We start from the raw sequence: 18071 nt of genomic DNA, 5'->3' as shown, positions 1-18071 counted from the left end.
CTGTCCTGGAATTAGCTCTATAGACCAGGCTGGTCTCCAAGTTAGATATCTGCCTGCTTCTGCTTGCTGAGGCCTGGGATTTAAGGCCAACCACCATACCCCAAGCAACAGTTTCTTTCTATCAGTTACTCTTCTCTGAGGACTAACTAGTGAAACCCTCCGGGTTAGCAAGTCAGGCTGGACCTGAGATAACATCATAGTACCAAGTCGGAACAAGAATGTTATGGTCATACATCACGGGTACAGTGCTGGCTCCTCTGGCGTTCTTAAAGGCTCCTCTTCAAGACAGCATGGTCCATGGGGGGCACCTTTGGCTTTCCGGTTTTGGCTACACTTGATGTAAAAATGTTAGCTGCTGTGGTGGTGCACCTGTAATCCCAGCACTCCGGAGCCTAAGGTTGCAGGATCCCTACAAATCTGAGGCTAGCCTGGGCTACATAGAATGACCCTGCCTCAAAAAGAAACAAATAAAAGTTCTAACACAAAAAGCCCTTCAAGAATGAGTTTGCTGGGCTCCTCTCATCATGTGGGCCCCAAGGTTTGAACTGAGGTTGGCGTGCTGTGCTTGGCAGTAAGCACCCTTACCTATCTTGTCAGCCCTGCATTCTCTTTTTTTTTTTTTTTTTTTTTACTTTTTTTTTTTTTTTTTTTTTTTTTTTCTGAAGCTGGGGACCGAACCCAGGGCCTTCCGCTTGCTAGGCAAGCGCTCTACCACTGAGCTAAATCCCCAACCCCTGCATTCTCTTTTTTTGACCAGGATGTATATTCCATGTTGTTGATATATTTTGTCAATCTAAGATAGATTCCGTATTGCTTCCGGTTCATGGCACTTCTTTCTATATGACCTTAAAAGTTCACCACCCGATCAAAAGGCTGCCTGTGGAGGATCGGGTCTCATTCTTTCAATGATGGGACTTGGTATGGACAGGAGGGTGTGCATTAATCTGAAGCCACTGCAGTAGGTAGTAGAGATTAAGGAGAAAATGGATGAATTCTACTTTCAGCCATGGCTAAGTCAACTGATGCTCTGGCCCTTTTGATTGGTGTGCATACTTATGCAGCTTGAATAAAGCAGCCCTGGTTGATTCAGAATGGACCACTTTGCTGGGTTCTAATCTTGTCAATTCGAATACTGACATAATGTAATCCCCCTTTCCCATTGGCTGACCTATGCAGTTCAATGGAGAGAGTGCCTGCCCAGCGCTCATGAAGCCAGAGCTCTGTGTTAGCACTGTATGAGCCTGGTATGACAGTAGAACCTACAGTCTCAGCACTCGGAGGTAAAGTGGGAGGATCAAGGTCTTGGCTTCATGGTTAGTTTGAGGCTCACCCGTGCTGTGTGCATGCCTCTTTCAAATAAAATAAAATAAAATAAAATAAATCTGCTGGTGTGTTGGCTTGTTGATACCACAGTACCCATTCTTACAGCATAGCCCTTTCTGCGTGTGCTGCAGTGCGCGATCCCGAGGCGTTGCGATCCCCATTTCACTGTACTCTCATGAATCAAGCTCATTATCTGTTAGCATTTGAGTCTTCTGTATGTGTTGAGTGGGATCCTCACTCCAGGCAACTCCTGCTAACCTGAAGAACCTGGACCTAGTGGCTTTGGATTTGTTAGTTCAGCAAATGCAGTTGCAACATCTACAAATGTCCTATGCACGTTTTCATGTCCTGTGCCCTCCAGCTGCAAACTAGAAGTGCAGCAAACCCAAGAGGAACTCTTTTCCTTTCTCTGATCTCCTGTTGCCCTCCTTTTAATCCCAGGGGCCAGAAGGCCAAAGCAAGATGATTGTTTGAGGCTTTCATGGGGTCCATACATTTCAGGCTAGCCTGAGCACAGAGTGAACCTCTGCCTCTCAAACAAATGGTTTAACTGGGCAGTGGGGGAACGCACCTTAATCGCAGCACATGGGAGGCAGAGGTGAACAGACCGCCAAATCCCCGAGGCCAGCTTGATCTACAGAAAGAGTTTCAGGATAGCCAGGGCTACACAGAGAACCCCTGTCTCAAAAACAAAATAAAACAACCAAAACGCCCCCAAACAATAAAAACAAAACAAACAACAAAAAAGGATTAAAAACAAATGGTTTAATAAAGAAACATTATTAAAAGGTTTTTTTTTTGTTGTTTTTTCTTTTTTTTGGAGCTGGGGACCGAACCCAGGGCCTTGCACTTGCTAGGCAAGCGCTCTACCACTGAGCTAAATCCCCAACCCCTAAAAGGTTTTTTTTTTTTTTTTTTTTTTTTTTTTCCTTCGGAGCTGGGGACCGAACCCAGGGCCTTGCGCTTCCTAGGCAAGCGCTCTACCACTGAGCTAAATCCCCAACCCCCTAAAAGGTTTTTTTTAAAGTAATTTTTTTTAACAAGGTTATGCTATTGTAGCTAATTCTTACCTCAAACTCATAGCAATCCCCCTGCCTTAGCCTCTCAAGTGGTGAGATTTTGGGCATATACTACCACGCACGACATTTATTTTTGAGACAGGGTCTTGCTCTGTTCTCCAAGTCTGTTTCAAACTTGCAACCCTCTTGTCTCTACTCCCTGGGGTAGCACTGTAGTGAGTGCCAACCCAGATGAGCCATTTTCTAACCCCTCGATCACTCGGTTCCGGGAAAAAAGACACACAACTCTTACTGTTTACAATAAGCCTTAAACAACCAAAGAGCTGTGCAGCTATCTACCCCCTATGCTATTAGAATCTAATTTCCTATCAACACCCCTGAGTTATTACTTACTTTACTGCATCTGGGCTGCCAACTCCAATTGGCCATGTTTTCACGACACATCTAACCCGTGAGGGCTTCTCCTCCATTCGCCTTCTCCTTTTCTGGTGGCTTCTTCCTCTCTCTCTTTCTCCCTTGTTGTTTCTATCTCTGTCATCTCTATGGTTTTTGGAGGCTGCCTCCCTATGCTTCCTGCAAACTCAAGTGATATTTATTCCTTCTCATATCTCTGATGGGGTTGAAGACTAAATAGTTGTAATCCTACTATGAGATAAAGTTGTTTAGGATCTAGAAGGACACTCTGGGTCTAAGAAGGTAATTTTAGGAGTAGAATACAAGTTAGGATAGAAATTGATTTAGAAACAGAACTCTGAATTCACCAGGATAAGTTAGATAATAAACTATTTTCTCCTGAGCAGCCAAATGCAAGAAGACTGAATTATTTGTATGTAACTTTTGTTAATAATTTTCATAACTTCATAATTGTTCCTGGGGTATGTTGTTTATTACTATAAGAGAAAGAGCCTTTTAATTTAGATGAAAAAGGGGCATTGTTGAGGTTTGGTCTGTTGCTATGTATTGTAATGCTAAATTTTTTTTTTCTTTTTTTTGGAGCTGGGGACTGAACTCAGGGCCTTGGGCTTGCTAGGCAAGTGCTCTACCACTGAGCTAAATCCCCAACCCCGTAATGCTAAATTCTATACCCAAAGAATTACTCCAGGCCTATGAGTGACTTCTCACAGTTACAAACTTCCGTTGTACAAACCTTGTTCTTTGATTTAAAACTATTGGTTGGTTGGGGATTTAGCTCAGTGGTAGAGCGCTTGCCTAGTAATCGAAAGGCCCTGGGTTCAGTCCTCAGCTCAAAACAAACAAACAAACAAACAAACAAACAAACAAAAACTATTGGTTAAGTAAAATTGGCTACAGCCAGTTTCTGGAGGGATTGGAGGCGGGTGGGTTTGGAGTGACCTGATAGGGGTAAAGGAAAAAGGAGGGGGAGGAGGAAGCCGCCATGAGGGACCATGAACACGTAGCCAGGAGAAATAGCAAGAATCTGGGATACACCGCTGGGGAGGTGGCCAGGCCTGCAGTTAGTAGATTAGGGGTGACCCCTGGTAATTGTCAAGGCCCAAGTAAAATAAACCTCGGTCTGAGTCTCATTTACTAAAAAGCTGGTTGAGGATAAGGTGATTTTACTAAAAGCTTGAATTCAGCTTAACAGGTTAATGTGAGACAGAACCCCTCAAACCGCCATAGCTTGTGAAAGGAAGCGTGTGCGAGTCCCAGTCCCTTTGATGGCTGATGGTAGTTATGCATTGTATGAGGACGTATGTGGAGGTCAGCATCGGCTTCAGGAGTCGTCCCTCAGGAGCCATCTGCCTGCTGTTCTTCTGTTTTGAGATGGTTTTTGTGTGGCTCTAGCTGTCCTCAAACTCACTCTGTAGACCAGGCTGGTCTCAAAGTCACCGAGATCTGCCTGCCTCGGCCTTCCGAGTGCTGGGTTTAAAGGCTACCACATACATGCTCAGCTTTTACACCTGAGGCCAAACTGAGCGGCCAGTGAGCTCCCAGGATCTATTTGTCTCTGCCTCCCCTGTCGTGAGATTATAAGCATGCATTCCCACCATGCTGGGCTTTTCTATGTGGATTCTGGAGTTTGAACTCAAATTCCTATGCCCAGTCAGCAGCTCTCTGAATTAGCACCCAGCCTTCAGCCTTCTCTGTTTGTTTGTGTTTTTTTTTTTTTTTTTTTGGTTCTTTTTTTCGGAGCTGGGGACTGAACCCAGGGCCTTGCGCTTCCTAGGTAAGCGCTCTACCACTGAGCTAAATCCCCAGCCCCGTTTTGTTTTGTTTTGTTTTTATGATTGTTTTATTTATTTATTTTTTTGAAAGGCAGTGTTTCTCATAGCCTTGAACTTGCTATGCCATCAAACATTGTTGCCTGTGCCTTGAACTGCTCACTTTGAGGTGAGGTGGTGCAGAGTCAGTGACACAGACTCTGGGAGCAGGTGAGAGACACTGCCGCAAGCTCCTTTAATGTCCTCCACCCGCGCTCCATGGGTCCCAAGAAAGCATCTCTTTTAAACAGCAGTTCCTGAAGGGTGGTATTGTCTACACCAGCAATCTTTGGTCTCTTAGGCAGTCCTCAATTTGGTCCTCCTGCAGGAGAGACTTTTTTTTACAGTTGCCTGTGGAAGAGAGTGCAGCATTTACATAGAGGTGGCCCTGCTGTTCCTGCTATAAACGATGACTTTAAACTCCTGATACTCCTGTCTCTACCTCCCAGGTCTGTCTTTACCAACACATGCCATCACAACAACAGTGTGTGTGTGTGTGAGTGTGTGTGTGTGTGTGTGTGTGTGTGACTGTGTGTGTGTTTCATACCAGAAGTAGTCAGCTTTAGGTATTGTTCCTTAGGAGCCATTCACATTTGTTCTTTGTTTGTAGATCTATTTATCCAATAAATGCTACAACTAGCTTTTTCAAAACTAACTATTCACACACACACACACACACACACACACACACACACACCCCTCAAGTCCCAAGTTGGGTGCCATTTTGTAGAAGTTAGTCCTTGGTTTTCCTCCCAGCCCCAGGCACCCACAAGTAACACTCAGACTGAAAATATATTTACAAAACCTCGGCCATACAGCTAGGCTTTTCTCTGACTAGACACAACTTTAAATATCCCATGAATTCTAGCCTACATTTTGCCACAGAGTGTGCCCAGGTACCATGTCTCGTTACATCTTCCCGGTGAATATCCCTCCTGGTTCCCTCCCAGAATCTTTTCTCCCTCCTGGATATCCCACCTCTATTTCCCGTCTAAGCCATAGGCCATAGGCTTTTTAGTTGTCAGCTGATGATGCAATGCATCCACGTAACACACAAGTTAATCTTTCTACACTTTTTTTTTTTTTTAAACAAAAAACCAGGCCTAGAACTCTCTGATTCTGCTAGGCCGCCAGGCCAGCAAGACCTAGTGATCTACCTATGCCTTGTTCTTGCACAGCTCAAGAGACTGACTTAACGGGTGTCTAGGGCATGAAGAAAGGACAGACACACAGACCTATGAACAGAAGAGCTGGACTCAGGCAGCTTGGACTCTCTAATGGAGAGTCCTGGTAACTCTGCACTCTTATTATGCAGTTGAACCAGAGCGTTAGTGCATACAGCTCAGTGGCAGCCTTCGTTATCTCGGTGAGAGCTCTCCCCATGGCAGAGCAGTCTTCAGGCGGTAAAGATCAAGAGGGAGAAAGCACATACTGTCAGCATTCACTCTCAGACCAGAGGAATAGCAAAGTTTACCCAGGAAGGGATACAGCCTCCCATGAGGCTGAGGCACGGCTGTCCTTGACCGGCCATGCCTATGTCCACAGCATGCATTCCCTACAGATGGTCTTTACCTCCCAGCTGTGGGGTGACAGATGCATGCCGCCATGCCTGGCTGTTTTACATGAGGGCTATGGACTGACTTGGGTTTTCATCGTACCTAGCAAGTACTTTCCCAGCTGAACTGTCTCCTTAGCCCAGTTTGTTTTTGTTGTCCTTCATGGTTGGGACTTGAACCCAGGTCTCAGTGTCTACTCCATCCTCAAATACATTATCTCAACTATACTGTGTAGCCTTGGCTAGCCTGGAACTCACAAGAGATCTGCCTCCGGAGTGCTGGGATTAAAGATTTATACCGCCGGGCGGGAGAGATGGCTCAGCGGTTAAGAGCACTGACTGCTCTTCCAGAGGTCATGAGTTCAAATCCCAGCAACCACATGGTGGCTCACAATCGTCTGTAACAAGATCTGATGCCCTCTTCTGGTGTGTCTGAAGACAGTGACAATGTACTCATCATATATAAAATGAATAAATAAAATCTTAAAAAAAAAAAAAGATTTATACCGCCATGCATGGCCTTACAAACTGAGGGGATGGGGCAGCATTTAAATCTTGAAGAGTTCTACAGAAAATCACCTTGTAGCCCATCCACAAACTGATTGGTTCGTTTAGTGCACTACTGAATGTGGCAGTTTTGCTTAATGAAATTAAATGTAGTTTCTGCCCCAGTGATGGAGACTTAGTTTGTTTTCTATTGCTATGATAAAATGCTTGGGGAAGAAAGGGTTTATTTCCTCTCTTTTTTTTTTTTTTTTTTTTTTTCCGGAGCTGGGGACCGAACCCAGGGCCTTGCGCTTCCTAGGCAAGCGCTCTACCACTGAGCTAAATCCCCAGGCCCTATTTTATCTCTTATAGCTTAGGGTATATCAAGAAGGAAAGTCAGAGCAGGAATTTTACGCAGGAGCTGAAGTTTGCTGGCTTCCTCCTCCTAGCTTGTTCGGCAATCTGTCTTGTACAATTGAGGATCACCTTTCTGGGGTGGCAGCTTTCACAATGGGCTGGGCCTATTCCCAGCAACTATTAATCAAGAAAGTGCACTTGTAGACTTACCAATGGGCCAAGCGAATGGAAACATTTTCTCAACGAGCTTCCCTCTTTCTAGATGACTCTAGCTTATATCAAGTTGACAAAAACTAAGGAGTCGGGAGATGACTGAAACAATATAGAATTAAGGACCGTGTGGTAGCATCCGCCTCTCGTCTCAGTGCTTGAGATGCTGAGAAAAGAGGATTGGGAATTCAAGGCCAGCCTAGACTATGAAACAAGACTTTGTCACCAAACGGGAACAAAAATCCTCTCCACAAGAGCCTACCTACAGCCTCACGTACTGCTTTTATTCCTGAGAACTTTCAGGATTTATGCTTGCTGGGTTGGTTTTAGTTTTTCGAGACAGGGTCTCTCTACCTAGCTCCGGCTGTCCCGGAACTCAGTATATGGACCAAGATGGCCTCAAACTCAGAGATCCTCAGAGTTATGTGTATCCCAGAGTCACAAGAAACCTGGTGAAGTAGTGAAGGCCTGTACGCCAGTACTCAGGAGGTGCAGAGGAGCTTTGGAATGTTCAAGGAGCCATTGGTGGAGCACATCTTTAATCCCAGAGTTTGGGAAATGGAGGTAGGTAGATTTCTGTGAGTTCGAGGCCCAGCCTAATCTATAGAGCTCTAGGATGGCCAGGGCTGCACAGAGAAACCCTGTTTCTAAAAAAGAAAAAAGAAAAAGAAAGAAAGGAAGAAAAAGAGAAAAAAGAAAGAAAACTAACCACAACAAGTCTCCCAAATTTAGCAACTTAAAACATACCTCCCATAGTTTCTGAGTCAGAGGTTGGGGGTACTGTGGCTCCAACTTCTTCATGAGGGTTGTAAGCCGTCTGTCAGTGTGACAAACACCAAAGACAACAGCTTGAGAAGCAGAACACTGGATTTTGGCTCACGGCTTCAGAGATGTACGTCTGTGGTCATCGACTCCTTTGCTTCTGGTGCTCCCAAGGCAGAGAGTATCACAGCGAGGAGTAAAAGTACTGATGGCCTCCAGGAGGCAGAGAGAGAGAGAGAGAGAGAGAGAGAGAGAGAGAGAGAGAGAGAGAGAGAGAGGAGAGAGAGAAGCAAAAGACTGACCATAGCCCCTTCAGGGGACACCTCTAGCACTGAGCTGCAATTCAAGTTGGTGTGGTGTTTTCCTCATCGGCAGGAAACCCTGGGATCAGGGGTTCAAGGTCATCCTCAGCAATATAGTAAGTTCAAGGTCAGCCTGGGATATGACCCTAGCAAGCCATGGCTATCAGTTTATCCAGGCTCTGCCTTTTTTTTTTTTTCCCGGAGCTGAGGACCGAACCCAGGGCCTTGCGCTTGCTAGGCAAGTGCTCTACCACTGAGCTAAATCCCCAACCCCCAGGCTCTGCCTTTGTAATTGGGCTCTGCTGTTCTCCAGCCACACCCAGATGTTTGTGCTATGGTCAGGATGACAGTAGGACATGGGCTTTGCAACTGGACCTCCTGTGCCCGTCTCAGCATAGTCTGCAGTGGGGACCATCTGATTCTATCTCAGAAAATACCTGCAACTTCGTTCTTGCCACCCAAGCCTGATGACCTGAGTTCAGTGGCTAGAACTGATTCTAAAAGGTATCCTCTGGCCCCCTCTCCACACAGTTTCATATGCACCCCAATACACATACCGTACACAATAACAACTTTTTAATTAAAACAAAATTTACTGCGTGTGCACACATATGTATGTGCATCTAAGTTGGTATTTGGAGGTCAGAGGACAACTTGTGGAAGTTGGCTCTCTCTTCCCGTCATGTGGGTCCTAGGGATTGAACTTTTTTTTTTTTTTTTTTTTTGGTTCTTTTTTTTCCGGAGCTGGGGACCGAACCCAAGGCCTTGCGCTTCCTAGGCAAGTGCTCTGCCACTGAGCCAAATCCCCAACCCCTGAACTTTTTTTAAAATTGGATATTTTTTTTTATTTATTTACATTTCAAATGTTATTCCCTTTCCCGGTCTCCTGTCCATAAACCACCTATCCCCTCCCCCTCCCCCTTCTTCTATGAGGGTGTTCCCTCACCCATCCACCCACCCCTTCCTAGGACTGAACTTAGAAATTAATGTCATCAGGCCTGGGACAAGGGCCTTTGATTCTCTAAGCCACCTCTCTGGTCTACAAATAATTTTTTTTTTTTTTTTGAGGCAGGGTTTTTTTGTGTAGCCCTGGCTGTCCTGGAACTCACTCTGTAGACTAGGCTGGCTGGCCTTGAACTCAGAGATCCACTTGCCTACTCTCTCTAGTGCTGGGATTAAAGGTGTGCACACCATCACCGCCCGGCACTAGTTGACATTTCTTACCAGTGGATCCACAGTCAAGTTGGCCACCACTGTACACTCGTCTCTGAGATTGATAAGTAAGGGTATAAAGAAGGCAGCCCCAGTTGATGGCAGAAATACAGGCTTTGAGACTACATGTCTAGGTCTGACCTAGAAAGAGGTAGGACTGGGTAGTGGTGGTGCATTCCTTTAATCCCAGCACAGAGTGGGAGTACTGGGATTAAAGGAGGCAGAGGCAGGCAGATCTATGTGAGTTTGAAGCTAGCCAGGTCTACAGATCAGGTTCCTGGACAGGCAGGGAAATGCAGAGAAACCCTCTCAAAAAACAAAATCAAACTAAATAAAAGTAAAAAATAAAAGAAAGATAAAAAGGGAAAGAAGGAAGGAAGGAAGAGAGAAAGAAAGAAAGAAAGAAAGAAAGAAAGAAAGAAAGAAAGAAAGAGAGAAAATGAAATAAAGAGAGAAAATGAAATAAAGACAGAATTGGGTGAAGTGTGTAGAGTTGGAAGAATGGCCACTCCAAGTCCTCCCATCCTGAGGGCAGCCAAGTGTCCTCCGTCCCCTTCAATTCCTAGGCTGTCTGGTTGCCTTTCCCACTCCTGTCTGCAGCAGCAACTCCAGAGGACGCCTCAGAAACCCTGACACTAAACTCTGATCTTGCACCCAAGGCACAAAGCCTAGGAAAGGGGCAAACGGCCCCACGGAAGGAGCCCAGAGTCCTATTCACCAGGACGACCAGTTGCCCGCTGCACAGGGCTGTCGCCTTCCCGACCTTATGAAACCTGAATGGCTCTTTTGTAGTAAAAATACATTAGTAAAATCAAGATTTTTTTATTTCAAAATTTGATTTTGAGGGGTTGGGGATTTAGCTCAGTGGTAGAGCGCTTGCCTAGGAAACGCAAGGCCCTGGGTTCGGTCCCCAGCTCCAAAAAAAAAAAAAAAAAAAAAAAAGAGAGAAAAAAAAGAAAAAAATTTGATTTTGAGTCTTAGTTATTCTGTTTAATACTACTACAAGTTTGGGAAAGTTGTTTTATGTTCATTTGCCTGAATTTTCTACAAATCTAAAGTGGAGTATTATATACTTCATTGTGCTTGTTTATTGTCAAGGAGCTATGTTAGTTTGGCATAATGGACAATCGGTCCTCATCTATCTGTCTGTCTGTCTGTCTGTCTAAATACCTACAATCTACCCATCCACCCATGACTCATTATGCTAAGGATAGCATGCTAATCCCGAGATGTATTGTGTAGTTACACCTCCCCTCCAAACACTACTGTTCTCTACTTTTGGGCCAGGGCGTCATCTATCCCAGCCTCAAACCTGCTAAGTTGCTGAGAATAATCTTGAACTTTTGATCACACTTTTGCTGCTTCTCAAATAGGGTTTTGTTTTTTTTTTTTCCTTTTGGAATTTTGCTGTTTTGTTTAGAGACAGGATCACATGTAGCCTCTAACTCACTATGTATTGAGGGGAATCTTCAACTCTTGCCTCTCATGCCTCTGTGTGCTGGAATTACAGCTATGTACTTATCGTGCCTTGCTAACAAAAATGTTGTGACTAAAATTTTTTTTAAATGCATATACATTAGTTGTTAGAGAAAACTCCACAGACCGATCTCTGAGTAGAAGGCCAACCATAACATATATTTGACATTGAACATGTAAAATTGCAATTTAATGTGAATCTCCAGAGCTTCCATTCCTATTCTCTTGTTATTTGTTTGTTTGGGACTCTCTCTACATTGCCCTGGCCTTAAACTCACAGAGATCCACCTGCCTCTGCCTCCAGACCCCCAGGGCACGGAGATTAAAGGTCTGCACACTCAGCTCCAGGTAAGTTTCAGGTTTTTTGTTTTTGTTTTGCTTTGTTGTTGTTTTGTTTTGTTTTTGTTTTTTATTGTTTTTGTTTGTTTGTTTGTTTGTTTTTGTTTTTGTTTTTTTAAATATTTTATTTATTTTATGTATATGATGAGTACACTGTAGCTGTCTTCAGACACACCAGAAGAGGGCATTGGATCCCATTACAGATGGTTGTGAACCACCATGTGGTTGCTGGGAATTGAACTCAGGACCTCTGGAAGAACAGCCATTGCTCCCAACCACTGAGCCATCTCTCCAGCCCCTGTTTTTGTTTTTCAAGACAGGGTTTTAACCAGCTCTGGCTGTCCTGGACTTGTTTTGTACTGGCTGACCTTGAACTCACAGAGATACACCGGCCTCTGCCTCCAGAATGCTGGGATTAAAGGTGTGTGCAACCAGACCCAATTCCAGCTGAGTTATTAAGCTGCTCTTTCTATATACAGTAAATATTTTTAGAGATAACTTTCATGGCCGGGCAGTGGTGATGCATACTTTTAATCCCAGCACTGAGGAGGCAGAGGCAGGTGAGTCTCTGAGTTTGAGGCCAGCCTGGTCTACAGAGTGAGTTCCAGGACAGCCAGGGCTATACACAGAGAAACCCTGTCTCGAAAAAACAAACAAAAACAGAGAAAGAAATAGCTTTCATAGGTCAGCACGTTGGCTCAGCCTGTGAAAAAGCTTGCTGCCGAAGCTGGATAACCAGAGTTTGATTCCTGGAACCCACTGGAAGGAGAAAAGTTGTCCTCTAAGTCAGCCAGTAGTGGTGCACATCTTTAATTTCAGCACTTGGGAGACAGAGGCAGGCAGATCTCTGAGCTTGAGACTAGCCTGGTCTACATAGTGAGTTTCGGGACAGTCGAAGGCTTGTAGAAAGACCCTGTCTCAAAAAACAAAACAACAACTTATTTAGTGTGTGAGGTCAGAGGACAACTTGCAGGAGTCAACTCTCTCCTTCTACTATGTGGGTCCCAGGTATTGAACTCGTGTCCTCATGCTTGGCAGCTGTCCCTGCAGAGCTGTCTTACGTTTTTCAAACAAATATAAAAGAATGGCAGAGCACACTTGAGCTTGAGTTTGAACTGTCCTCCCCAGGAGCGAGAATGCGGAGTAGAGAGAGACATGGGTCACTGCGGAAGAATGGTGAATAATAACCTAAAAGGTCGTTTGTTAACATGCTCCCCTGTCACCTCACAGAGGGTGGCAGATGCAGGCTCCAGCATCTGGGGACGTGTCACTCTTGCTGTCTTTGGGATGATATTCAGTTCAGATATACTTCATGACAAGAACTCGGCATTGGGGAGCTTCCTCTATGAGAAAAAGAACATCTCCACTTAGGGGAACAGAAAAACTAATTTGCTTTGCTCTGCATGGGCTGTCTCTTTAGAGCGCCTTTGCCCTATTTTAGCAATAGACGTAACCTATGCATGCCGATGTCCAAATACCATTGTAGTGACCCCTGGAAGTGGCAACAGCATCAGCCCAGGTGGAAAAAAGCATGGAGAGAGGGTAAGCTCCCCCGGTCCCTGAAGAGCGACATGGGGAAACGAGATCTGGGAGCCAAGAGAATCAGGAAGAGAGCGTACGGCTACGGAGTTCCCCTGAGCCCCGCGTGCATCTGCACACACGCACATGCCTCTTTCTCTCCCTCTTAGTCCTTTGCAGGCACCTGGGACAGACATCGTCCTAAGGCAGCACACCCTTGACCTCTCCTGGAGACACTCTGTCCCGTGTCACAGCCCTGATTGCCAGAGAGTGGTGGAAGAGCAGGGGTCTTGGATACAGAGGGAGCTTGACCCACCGTCCACTGTTTCAAGAAACGGGCATAAGGTGGCAGCACCAGCAGTGCCTGGAGGAAGCTTGGCCAAGTGCCAGCCAGCTTGAGTCCCAGGGAGAAGGGAGAGGAAGTGCAACAGAAGGCTGCATCGTTAGCCTGTGTAGAAATGGAAGGGGGAGACTCTCCAACACACATAGTGTGTTCCCATTTGTATGACATGTCTGTGAGAGGCAACACTATACACAGGAAGTAGGACTGTACCTAGGGCCTTGAGCCATGTAAAAATGCTGAAAATATGGGATTTCTTTGCAGGGCGATGAAATGTTCTGAAATTCTGGATAGGACTATATTGTTTTGTGTTTTCTTTTAAAAAATAATTTATTTTCATTATTTTTTAATTCTGTGTCTCTATATATGGGTGTATACATGTGCAGATGACCCTGGAGGCCAAGGGGTGTGGCATCTCCTGAAGCTGGAGTTACAGGTGGTTTGAACCACCTACTGTGGGTGCTGGGAACTGAACTCAGGTCCTCTAGAACAGGGCATGCTCTTAACTGCTGAGCCATCTCTCCAGCCCATGATGGAAATGATATCTCAATGCTGTTAATAATAATAATAATAATAATAATAATAATAATAATAATAATAATAATAATAATCATGGCCAGAAAGATGGCTCAGTAGGTAAGCCACGTGCTGATGAGTTTAATCCCTGGGACAGAGATGGTAAAAGGAGAGAACTGAGTCCTACAGTTTGTCTGGTGACCCCAATACCTGCACCTGGACACTTGTATGTCTGCACGCACAATAAAATAAATAAATAAGTGTGATAAATAAGAGAAGGATGGGGTTGGGGATTTAGCTCAGTGGTAGAGCGCTTGCCTAAGAAGCGCAAGGCCCTGGGTTCGGTCCCCAGCTCCGAAAAAAAGAACCAAAAAAAAAAAAAAAAAAAAGAGAAGGATAAGGCAGCCATAGCAGTGCCTTATCGAGTGTTTTGGAGGTGAAAGTCCGAGGATCATGGGTTTCAGGCTTGGGCTGGAGAGATGTGTTGTTGTAAAAATATAAAAAATAAAAAAAGTATGGTGGTCTTTTATCCACTAGGTCCAGCACTGAGGTGCTCCAAGATATCTGCTGGATATCTTTTTTTTTTTTTCTTTTTTTTCGGAGCTGGGGACCGAACCCAGGGCCTTGCGGTTGCTAGGCAAGCACTCTACCACTGAGCTAAATCCCCAACCCCTCTACTGGATATCTTAATTCTCAGTCAGCAAAGCATCTCACCCGCTCTGCTCCATCCCATATCACACTGCCAAAGGCCTCTCTCTGAGCCTGGCAGCAATCTCTCTACCTATCTAGTTCCCAAGGCAGGTTTTCATGCCAGAAACACACATCCCAACTCTGTGGCGGCCCAGACCAGCCGCCGCACACTTTCTTACACTTGAATCGCTACATGAAAGACCACACAACACAATAACCTTTGGCCCAATTGATAAGATATAATTGCCCACCTAAACATACAAACCCCAATACACATCCATCCCTTAAAAACATTTGTAACAACCTGTGAAGGTACAGCGTGGAATCTTAACGTCACCCACCATATTGTCCTGCCAGGGATTCTCTCCCTCTCTCTCCCATCTCTTCTTCCTTTCGTTCCAGTCTCTTCCTCTTCAAACTTTTCTCCCGCCCATCCTTCGTTGTCGTCCAATGACAGGCCTCCTTCTATCTTGTGCCTGCCTCACCTGTGACGTCATCCCGCAGAGATGGCGCCACAGTTACGAGCACTTCCCATTCTTTCAGAGGACCAGAGTTCGGTTCTCAACACCTGTATCAGTCTGCTCATGACTCCAACTCCTGGGGACCTGGTGTTCTGCTCTCCTCAGGCACCCATACACACGCGATATTCTCTCAACACACAGACACAGATAAAAATAATAAGAAATAAATCTTTTTTTGAATAAAGGTGTTAGACCTGGGCTGAGGAGATGGCTCTGTGGATAAAATCACGTGTCTGTAAGTTTGACAACTTGTGCTCCATCTCTGAACCTACACAGAAAATACCCTGCATGGTCTAATCTCAGTACAGCTGCCGAGAGGTGAGCAACCTCCTGGAAACTCATGGGCGAGCACGTGTCTGTAAGTTTGACGACTTGTGCTCCATCTCTGAACCTACACAGAAAATACCCTGCATGGTCTAATCTCAGTACAGCTGCCGAGAGGTGAGCAACCTCCTGGAAACTCATGGGCGAGCCAGCCCGGAGTAGCAGTGCAACAGAAGAAAGACCATCCCTTGTCACGGTCGGTCTCCCAAGAGTCCCTCGACCTCGACATGCGTGCAGTAGCTCACGTATACACACACACATGATAATACTAGCAACATAGCAACAAATGGAAAAGTACACTGATAACATTATAAATTTACTCTCTATTTTTTTAATGTGTGTAAATAAAAAAACCCAAAACAAGCCAGGACTTAGAATTTTTAAGAAAGTCGAGTTTTAGCTGGGCGTGGTGGTGGACGTTTACAATCCAAGTACTTAAAGAGGCTTAAACAGGGGGTTGGGGATTTAGCTCAGTGGTAGAGCGCTTGCCTAGCAGGCGCAAGGCCCTGGGTTCGATCCCCAGCTCCGGGGAAAAAAAAAAAAAAAAAAAAGAGGCTTAAACAGGACAGCTTAAGCCCAGCTGTAGAGAGTCTGCATCAAAACATAAAAGGAGGGCTGGGGATTTAGCTCAGTGGTAGAGCGCTTACCTAGGAAGCGCAAGGCCCTGGGTTCGATCCCCAGCTCCGGAAAAAAAAAAAAAAAAAAAAAAAAAACATAAAAGGAGACAGACAGATGGGCAGACATTGAGAGAGAGAGAGAGAGAGAGAGAGAGAGAGAGAGAGAGAGAGAGAGAGAGAGAAGAGAGAGGAGTCTGGCTTATTTCTTACTATTGCTATTTTTGAATACTTAGTCTATGTCAGCCTTCAGGTTTTGCTTGTAGAACAGTGATATTTGTGTCAATCAAATGACTTCGTAAGCAGTAGTGACAATGTGGCTCACACGTAATGGCTGCTGTTATTATCTAATTTGTGGGAGATGGATACTCTACACTATTTACTTTCATAACTACCTTATTCCATAGTTATCTTTTATTTTGTTTTATTTTTTTGATATTAAGATTTGAACCTAAAGTCATGAGCATTTGTTTTCTAGATCTTCTCCTCTTACTGGTTTTGTTTGTTTGTTTGTTTGTTTGTTTGTTTTGGTTCTTTTTTTTGGAGCTGGGGATGGAACCCAGGGCCTTGTGCTTCCTAGGCAAGCACTCTACCACTGAGCTAAATCCCCAACCCCAGATCTTCTCTTAATAGTTCAGTGGTGGGGTTGGGGATTTAGCTCAGTGGTAGAGCGCTTGCCTAGGAAGCGCAAGGCCCTGGGTTCGGTCCCCAGCTCCAGAAAAAAAAAAAAAAAAAAAAGAAATAGTTCAGTGGTATGGAAGTTTCTTTGAGGGGAGGGTTAAGCATGTAACCTCACAGTAGAGTGTTTACCTAGTAGTCATGAGGCCCTGGGTTTAGTCACTAGAAAAAAACAAAACAAAACAAAAAAACCACTCCCCCTCTTCATCCATTTGAAGAAGGCATTGCTATGTAGAGCTCCAGGAAGATCCATAAAGAATATTTTTCCTGTTGTTTGAATCCTTTTGTTTATTTGCATATTCCTGTGGGAGGGTTTTTGACGTGGGGGTCCATGTGTGGACGTCAGAAGAAATGTCCGGATAGGTCTTAAACCTTCCCCTTGTTTAAGAAGGATCTCTAGGGGTTGGGGATTTAGCTCAGTGGTAGAGCGCTTGCCTAGGAAGCTCAAGGCCCTGGGTTTGGTCCCCAGCTGCGAAAAAAAGAACCAAAAAAAAAAAAAAAAAAAAAAAGAAGGATCTCTAGTTTGCTGTTGTAGATATACCAGGCTAGCAGGCCCATGAGCTTCTGGAGATTGTCCTGACTCTACCTCCCATCTCTCTTCAAGAACGAGCTTCGGTGTTCACGTTCTGAGACTCTGACCTCAGGTTCTGACTCCTGCATGGCAGGTGTTTAGCCCATCCAAAAATCTCCCTAGTTCTTTCCCGGTTTTGTTTAGTTTTGTTTTGTTTGAAACACTGTCTTACATTGTAGCTAAGGATAACTTGAAAACTTACTATGTAGCCCAGGCTGGTGTCAAACTCCCAGCAATCTTCTTGCCCGAACCTAGTGAATGCTGACAGAAAATTAGGTTTGAGGCAGGGTCTTGCTGTATAGCCCTGCTGGCCTTCTTCCTCTGCTTTCCAGGTGCTAAAATTGTAGCTGTGTGCTACCAAAACTTGCCTAAAATTTTTCTCTGTCTCTGTCTCTCTGTCTCTGTCTCTGTCTCTGTTTCTGTCTCTTTTTCTCCCCCTCCCCCTTCCTGCCTCCCTTCTGAGACAGGAGCTCTCTATGTAGTCCTGGGTGTCCTTGAACACTATGTAGCTCAGGCTGGCCTTGAACTCATGAATGCTGGGATGCTCTGGAGGCCTTCTCTAGGCATCCCCCTACAGTGGCACAGCAAATCTCCAAAGGGCTAGGTACTTACTTCTCCACCAAGGCCAGAGAAGACAGTTGAGTTAGGGGAAATGGGTTCCATACACAGGCAACAGCTTTAGGGACAGCCCCGCTCCAGTTGTTTGGACCCATGTGGAAACCGACTTGCACATCTGCTACATATGTGGGTGGGGCCTAGGTCCAGTCCATGTATGCTCTTTGGTTGCTGGTTCAGTCTCTGAGAGCCCCAAGGTTCCAGGTTAGTTGACTTCATTGGGTTCTCAAGTTTCATGCAATGTTTGGCTGTGGATCTCTGCATCTGTTTGAGTCAACTGCTGGGTGGAAGGAACCTCTCAGAGAACAGCCATGCTAGGTTCCTGTCTGCAAGCATAACAGAGTATTATTAATAGTGACAGGAGTTGGTGCTTGCCCATGGGATGGGTCTCTAGTTGAACCAGTTGCTGCTTGACCATTCC

General features: G+C 45.1%; 1 protein-coding gene across 1 annotated transcript in view; it reads left to right on the top strand.

The window, feature by feature from the left end:
- Positions 1–15700, top strand: part of Cnksr1 (connector enhancer of kinase suppressor of Ras 1) — a 460720-nt gene extending 445020 nt beyond the window's left edge. The window contains exon 15 of the transcript XR_015619562.1: positions 15676–15700. The gene's annotated coding sequence lies outside the window, so the exon portion shown is untranslated. The remainder of the gene's footprint in view (positions 1–15675) is intronic.
- The last annotated feature ends 2371 nt before the right edge of the window (positions 15701–18071 follow it).

The sequence above is a fragment of the Rattus norvegicus genome, chromosome 5 (genome assembly GCF_021556685.1).
Source record: "Rattus norvegicus strain SHRSP/BbbUtx chromosome 5, alternate assembly SHRSP_T2T, whole genome shotgun sequence".
NCBI classification, from domain to species: Eukaryota; Metazoa; Chordata; class Mammalia; order Rodentia; family Muridae; genus Rattus; species Rattus norvegicus.
This window is presented reverse-complemented; position numbering and strand designations above follow the sequence as displayed.